The sequence below is a fragment of the Onychomys torridus genome, chromosome 3 (assembly GCF_903995425.1).
Source record: "Onychomys torridus chromosome 3, mOncTor1.1, whole genome shotgun sequence".
NCBI lineage: Eukaryota > Metazoa > Chordata > Mammalia > Rodentia > Cricetidae > Onychomys > Onychomys torridus.
The window spans coordinates 131,212,627-131,221,358 of NC_050445.1; positions in this window are offsets into that span (position 1 = coordinate 131,212,627).

The window sequence follows — 8,732 nt, forward strand, 5'->3', positions numbered from 1 at the left end:
TCAAATGGCAGAAAGACATTTAAGGAATTGCTCAACATCCCTAATTATCTGGGAAATGCAAATCAAAACGACTCTGACATACCACCTTATACCTTTCAGAATGTTTAAGTTCAAAAACACAGAAGACAGCTTATGCTGGAGAGAATGTGGAGCAAGGGCAACTCTCCTTCACTGCTGGTGGGAATGCAAGCTTCTACAGCCACTTTGGAAATCAATATGGAGCTTCCTTAGACAAATTGGAATCCATCTACCCAAGACCCAGCTGTAGCACTCTTAGGCATATATCCAAGGAATGCTCAATCATACCACAAGGGCATTTGCTCAGCTATGTTCATATCAACATTGTTTGTAATAGCCAGAACCTGGAAACAACCTAGATGCCTTTCAACTGAAGAATGGATAAAGAAAATATGGTACATATACACAATGGAGTACTACTCAGCAGAGAAAAACAATGACATCATGAGGTTTGCAGGCAAATGGATGGATCTAGAAAAAAATCATCCTCAGTGAGGTAACCCAGACTCAGAAGGACAAGCATAGTATGTACTCACTCATAGGAGGATATTAGATGTAAAACAAATATGACTAGACTGCTACACAACTCCAGGGAGGCCACCAAGAAAACGCGACCCTAGGAAAGACCCAAGGATCACCCAATGACAGAGAAATGGATGAGATCTGCATGAACGACCTGGACGACAGTGGGAGTAATGACGGGCAAGATTTGAGGGAAAGAAAGCTTAGGGGAGCAGGAGTTCCCAGCTGTTTCAAGAACAGAAAGGGAGAATGAAGAATAACAGACCAGGCAGAGTGCTCGTGAGGTCTCCAGAAATCCACAATGATACATCCTCTGTAGACTGCTGGCAATGGTCGAGAGAAAGCCTGATCTGACCTAGTCTGGTGAGCAGATGACTAAACACCCTAACAGTTGTCTTGGAACTCTCATCCAATAACTGATGGAAGTGGATGCAGAGATCCTCAGCCAGGCCCTAGGTGGAGCTCCAGGTGTCCAATTGTCAAGAAAGAGGAGGGACTGCAAGAGTGTGAATTGTTGAATCCAAGATTGCAAAAGCACAAGGACAAATAGCCAAACGAATGGAAGCACATGAATTATGAACCGAAGGCTGTGGAGCCCCCAGCTTGATCAGGCCCTCTGGATAAGAGAGACAACTGAATAGCTTGATCTGTTTGGGAGGGACCCAGTCTGTGGGACCAGGGTCTGTCCTTAGTGCATGAACTGGCTGTTTGAAACCTTGTGCTTACACAGGGACACTGTGCTCAGTCCGGAAGGAGGTGACAGTACCTGCCTGTACTAAATCCACCAGGTTTAAATGAATCCCCTGGGGTGCCTTGATCCTGGAGGACAGGGGAGTGAAGGGGAGGGGCTGTGGGGAAGATGGGGGGGGGGGGGGGGGGGGGGGAGGACAGGGAACCCATGACTGATGTATAAAATTTAAAACACATAATAATAAAGAAAAAATAAGCTACATTGTCATTCTAATGCATTAACAGATATATATTCAATATATGAGGAATTAAAATCAATATCATAATGAAATATTAATTCACAGTAATTATTAATTGGATAGCAGATGAAATGACAAACTTATTATCTGTGGAGAAATCATAAATTGTTGCATTGTTAATGGGCATGGAAATGAGGTACAGCCCATAGAAAATTTGGAACCTGATGAAGAACCCAGGGATATGCCTGCCACTTGGCCAAACACTTTCACTCCATGGTACTCCAAGTTCAGGAAAACTGAAGCTTGAAAGTAGTGTGAAAGTTTGCACACCCCAGTCTACATCAGCATTATTCAAAATAGGCAAAGAGAATATAAAGAAATGTTGGAACTCACACAATGAATGATAGTAATATCAGAATACAGTCAGACCTTGATCAATGAATTCTGTGTAGTGTATCTTGAGACAATTTTGTAATTGTGTAAATATCACTAAGAAAATGTATATAAGCCAAGATTATAAATCATTCTACCTACTAAGGCTTTTGTTACATGCCATTGTTCCTAAGCAAGACACCCATAGAAAAGGTGAACTTACTGGCTATTGGACTCAGTAATAAAACAAGGATAGGTAATTATAAACTTAACCATGTCAAAAAAATTAATAGAAATAGTAAAACATAAAATATAAAGCATAGAATATAATACACATAAAATTCATATGGATTTTTATTGTATTGTTTTGCTTTCTGTTTTTTCCTTATGCTTACAGTTACAACAGGAAATAACCTGAAACTCTGGGATTCTCCACTGCATATTCACCTCAGCTTATATCTGGTTTATCATGCATAACTGACTCACTTGCTCCAGCAACAAATGTGAGTCACAGGCTGAGTTTGGGAACAACTGACCCCCAAGTGTGCATTTCATATTCTCTTTACCACCTTCAACCAAAGTCTTCAAACTCTTTTATATCCTTGATTTTGATCCAATTGTATTATCTTTTATTTACTCAAATTATATTGCATAAGACACACTTTTCTATGCTGTCCAAATCAGATATTTGTTTCGACATTGGAATTCACGTAACAAATGTTTTATTTCAGCATGCGGTGACTAATATTGTCCTAAATCTTTTGATGCTAGGAAGTCGCTTTTGATCAATTTTACTAAAGTTTATCCTGTAATTTGAAAAAAAAAATGGACATAAGATTCCTCTTTTGATGGCTTGAAGACAGGTATTTTATGACTTCTAAACTGAAGAAGAGAGGAAATTAACAGAACATGCAAATGGGAAGGTGGATTGGAAATTGGTTACCTTTTTATTTTTTGAGAAAACTTTATAAAGGTAGCATAGGGAAGCTTAGAAGTAATTAATATGATTTATAAAATGAATGATATTTTACAATATACAATTGTGAATTCACACTGGAGATTGTGACACTACATTAGAGAAAACTGGCTTTGCCTTTGCCACCAATTATCAGTTGCTAATAGCTTCTTGGTTAAGGATGGGGCTTTGTGTCCACTTCCCCTTATTTCTTCCAGGATTTTGTCTGGTTTAAAGTTGTGCAGAATTGTGTGCTATCACAATCCTTGTGAGTTCGTATGTGTATCAGTCCTGTGGTGAGTGGATGTCGTTATTTCTTTGGAGTCACCAACTGCCCCTGGCCTTAAATCTTCCTGCCTCAAGAGGCAAGTTTTATCAAAAATATTTTCCTGCTGCATGTGTACAAAAACTGATCAGAATACAATACACTATCCCCAAGAATACAATAATGTTAATATAATAAATAATAACTTATGAAGTATATATATGAGTTTGACAAATGGCAAAAAAAAAAGCTTAATGGGTAAATATGTCTAAGTCTTATATCTGGAGTTTTACCTCTGGTATCCATGTGATAGAAGGAAAGAACTACTATCAACTTGTTTTCTGACTTCCATGTGTATGTTATCTCACACACGTTTGTGTGTGTGTGTGTGTGTGTGTGTGTGTGTGTGTGTGTGTGTGTGTGTTGTAAGATGTATTTTGGGTGCCATGAGTCATCCACATCCTCATTTACTTGGCTATATTTATGGATGATTTTAATAGGTGCAGGTGTTCCAGTTTAGGACAGTAAGGAAAACTAACCAGTCCACTACTCTTCCTTCATGTCTGGCTGTTCTGAACTGCTGCTGCTGCTGAGGCATGTAAACAGTGTATCAGTTGACAGAGAAACCAGGTAACTGCAAGGCAACCTGGAAAATGCATCAGCTGTGACTTGAACTCCTGTGTGTCTCAATATTTAACTCTTATAGGATCCTGGAGGATCTGCTGAGGTGCTCTCCAGAGAAACACGTAAGGGCAGCTGACTCCTCCAAGCACAAAAATTTTCATTCGAAGTGTAACACCAAGAGAGGAAGATTTGTACCTTGAAAGCAATAATAAGTCATCAAATCCTCAGGCTTTGCCCTGTTGATTTTGAGGGTGAAATCTGTCCCTGCCTTACTGCCACCATATCTGTCTAGGACCTCAGAACATTGGGTAGAAACCTTATAGATCACGCGCTGTGGAGACCTGCCTAGTCTCTTCAGGTACCATCTCAAACAGTTGCTTGCACTACTAAATAGCAGGCTATGACCAATGCAGCAGGAGTTGGAGACTGACTGTCCAAGGATGATAACCAGCAACAATGGAGACTTGGTTAGCACAACATCAACTACTGAATCCTAAAATTATAAAAGCAGAAAATACATGGGGTTAACTATAAACACAGCAGGATATTTTTATAATTTTCTTTTCATTATTTTATTCCTTTGTACCTTTTTAGTTACTCGTCTGAAAATATGCAAATAAAAATATGTTTACAAAGGAATAGGGACTCTAGATTTCTTTTATGGTAGTTATCACCATTTATGATTGCCAAAATATAGTTGAGAACATGTGTCTTGCATTCTTCTGAAATCTCCTTCACCTTAATAGAACTATTGTGATCATACTCATTCTGAAGGTAAACCCCACATATTTCAAATGTAAACAGAACACTCACTGAAAGTACAGGGTCAAGAAATAGGACACACCATTGATTCTCATTTCTCATTTCACTTAGCAGTGATCCAAGCATCAGAGGTCCCAGGAGCTGTCTTGGCACCTCATGTTGTATAGCAGCTGAGGAGTCTTTATTATTCAGATCTGAAATTTTATCTGAGAATGTGATGGAAATGTACTCAGTAACAAACATGACAGTTCCTTGCAGGAATCTGACACACAGTTAAAGTGAATTAAGGCAAACTTTCTTTAGGAAATGGTGAAATATCTCCTGTGTTTGGAGAAGAGCAGTGCATTCCATACTGTTACAGCAATGAAGAGGACATCAGGTTATTAATGTTCATCTGTGGCTGGATGTGATGCACACATCCCTTCCATCCTGAGACAGCATCAGATGCAGAAATACAGGCTTGGATACTCACATCAGTTGCTGAGAGGAGAATGGCCACTATGTGTGGTTCCTAGCTATTCTAGACAGAAATAAAGCTCTCTCACACAAAATCAGATGTTTACACTGATTAAACAGCAGTATGGAAAAGGCTCATTGAAGTATGGTCTAATATTTTTGTCACCTGAATAATTATTTTAGAAGGTTCAATAATTGTTGAAAAACTGTCTATCTTTGGATTTATAACTATAACAATACAGGAGACCTCAAAGACAAAGAACAAGAGAGGCTTACACATGAAGAACTCACAGCATTTTTCAAGACATGAGGTACAGCAGATATTATTTCAACCCACAGAATTTGAATATGGATTTCATCTAAAAACTTGAACAATATAACAATTTGTAATCTTCTTCATTGTATTTATATGTAATGAATATAAAATATATCAAAGTACTTAAGAATTCCTTGTAGACAACAATTTAGAATAAGAAAGACAATTTTTACTGATTTTGTTTCTAAGTAGTCTTTCTTAATGGTCTTTCATGTAGAATCATGTGGTTTCCTTGATTTCTTGCCTGATGGAAGAAACTCAGTCTCCTGTCTACTCTCTATGAAGTTTAGCCCATCTGAGAGTTCACAGATAATAAAGGCTATATACATTTTTAGCAAAGGAAATAGTAAAACCAAATATTTTTGGTGTGTTTTTGTCAAATTTACTGGGAGAAATATCAAATACGGAGTTTAGACAAAATCAGAAATTTTCTGTTCAGGTCCCAAAAGCTATGTGTTAACATTCTTAGCTTTGGATGAGAGGAAAATGGAGATCGGTTCACATTTTTAAAATCAATTAATTAATAGTCACAGGGATGTTTGGTCACATACAGAATTATACAATAAATTGCTGTGTAAGAAATTAACAGGACCTAAGGTGATCTAATGTTCGAACTGTCAAATTATTCCAGCACACAATCATAGGATTCTGATCAGAACCCTTGCCTGACTATCTATCAAAAGATGATATGGGGCTATATCCTCTCTAGAAAATTGTATCACAATTAAGTCAGAAGGAGCCAGATTAATTTCGATGCTTACCAAACTCATAAGACCTTTCCTTATATGTTACTTTTAATTCTTTCAAAGTAATTTTTAATGCAAACTATAATGCTGGAAATGTTATGCACTAGATCCTCTTGGTGTCTCTGCTTCACAGATCATATCACACTCCTCTGTAATCTCTCTCCCCTCTGCATGCTGCTGCTAGCATGAATTGACAAAACTCTCTGCTCTGACAAAGAGTTGACTCCTCTGGACCTGTCTGTCTTCTGGGAATGGGAAACACCTGATGACAGGCATATAGCATAGATGACATACTAACCAAGCCTGCTGTCTTCAGGTATAGACTACTTAAGAGGTAAAACATCCATCTCCCTATGAAACATTTAAGAGTAAGTACCCTGCTTTGCCTGCAAGAACTGAAGCTCTCTTCTCCAATCTCTCTCTCTCTCTCTCTCTCTCTCTCTCTCTCTCTCTCTCTCTCTCTCTCTCTCTCCCCTCCCCCCCCCGTGCTGGCTATGGTGTTAACTTTATTAAAAGTCTTTGCCTTGAAGGATGCTCCATCTCTGCATCCTTCTCCCTTAAACTTCTTCTCTTCCTCCCTAAAGTCTAAAACTTGATAGACAGTATGTCTTCCTTCTTATGTGCCGAGTTAAGCCTTTCCTTCTTTAAGTTGCATTCATCAGTGTCTTTTGTCAGTGATGAGAGAAATAACTTATATGCATGTTAGATATATGCATGTTTAAAATGCCTCATGCTGTCAGGTCTCAGCTAATTGGGTCTACTAAAGGCAACCATGTCCATCTCCCATCTTTCATTTTTTCATTTTAGACAGAAACCACAGTAACAATGAAAACGTGGAGTAATGAGAAAATCCTGAGTCCAAACTCCATGAACAAATAAAGATCTTCTACATAGTGACACAAAATTTGTTATTGTTAATTAGATCAAATTTAGCCTAGATAATTCCTCACATTACAAAACAAAAACAAAAACAAAAAAAACTGTCTTGAAATCTGTGATAGCTCATATTGACTGTTGACTGCTATGGAATATTAATGGAAGATGTATTACATTTGTTTAAGCTGTGGAATATTTTTAATGATGTAAATATGTGTTGCATTCTTTTATGTTGCATTTTTTAACACTGTGAAGCTGTGTTACTTTGCTTGTCTACAACATGATTGGTCTAATAAGAGGAGAATAGACAATAGCTAGGCTGCAGAAAGGATAGGCAGGGTTGGCAGGCAGAGAGAATGAATAGGAGAAAAAAATGGTAAAAGAAGATTGAGCTGTACTTAAGAAGCAGAGAGGATGTCAGGGGCCAGCCACCCAGCTACACAGCTAGCCAAGAAGTAAGAGGGAAAGAAACATATATAGAATAGAGAAAAGTAAATGCTAAGAGACAAAAGATAGATGGGATATTTTAAGTTAAGAGAAACTGGCTAGAAACAAATGAAGTTAAGGCCTGACATTCATAAGCAAGAATAAACCTCTTGTGTATTTTGGGGGGAGCTGAGTGGTAGGCCCCCCAAGAATAAAGAGCCCAAAAGGCAGAAATTGAATTATACCCAACAATAGTTTACTTGAATGAATCTAGAAGCATCCAGAAGACATCTCTGGACACATATGTGAAGGATTATGCTGACTGCTCCTTCAGGGCATGTCTGTGAGTGAAAACCCACCTTAAATGTGGCAGGACTTATTCTGTGGCTTGGGTCTGCACTGAATGAAAAGGAGAAAGTGAGCTAAACACTACCATTCATGACTTGCTGCTGCCTCCAGCTGCTGCTCCTGTTTTTTTCCTGACATGAAGGATGGCAAGCTCCAAGTATGAACTCAAATAAGCCTTCTTTCCCATTAGCAGTTTATGTAATTTTATCACAGCAGAAGGGAAAGTAACCAACCTATCAAAAGCACGAAACCATAACCTTGAAAAATTGTCATGTATGTGAATCTCAATTATTAGAATATTTAATTGTGTACTTTTAGGGAATAAAGTGAAATGTATTTTCAACATGTGACTGACCTTAAATGTGTTTTCTTAAAGGATTCATTAGATAAAGTGAACACTCCCTAAAATACAGCTCCTCAAACCTCCTGTGGGTTCATGTAACCTTGCTGAGGTAGACATTTCCAATCACTTGGTGAAAGGTTGGTCTCTGCCTTACATCTATAAAGTGATCAAAATTTAATTCACTTATTCTCAACCTGTGGATTGTAACACCTTTGGGGGTCAAATGATATTTTTATAGTGGTCACCTAAGGCCATCCTGCATATCAGATATTTACATTACAATTCATAACTGTAGCAAAATAACAGTTAGGAGGTAGCAATGAAAATGATTTCATGAATGGGGGTCACCATAACATGAGGAACTGTATTAAAATGTCATAATATCAGAAAGATTTTGAACCACAGATTTAATGGCATATTCTGTTTTATTAAACTGACTTGTTTACATAAACATAGATATATAGAAACTGTGTATTGTTGTGTTCATGAAACTTTTGGGTGATAAAAATATTTGTATTAATTAAAATAAAAGTCACAACCTTCACTAAAAGTTGTCAAATTTGTGGCCAAGTGACTGTTATATGTGTTTATAGCTGTTTATTAATTCCTCAGTAATTTAATTCCCATATATCCAGGAAATTTTCTGAATAAAACTCTTTAAAGTTCTGTTGCTCTAGAACCACTTCTTGTACAAAAATCTGTATTAATCCAAGTTCTCTAGAAAACAGAATTGATAGGAGTACATAAACACACACACACACACACACACACACA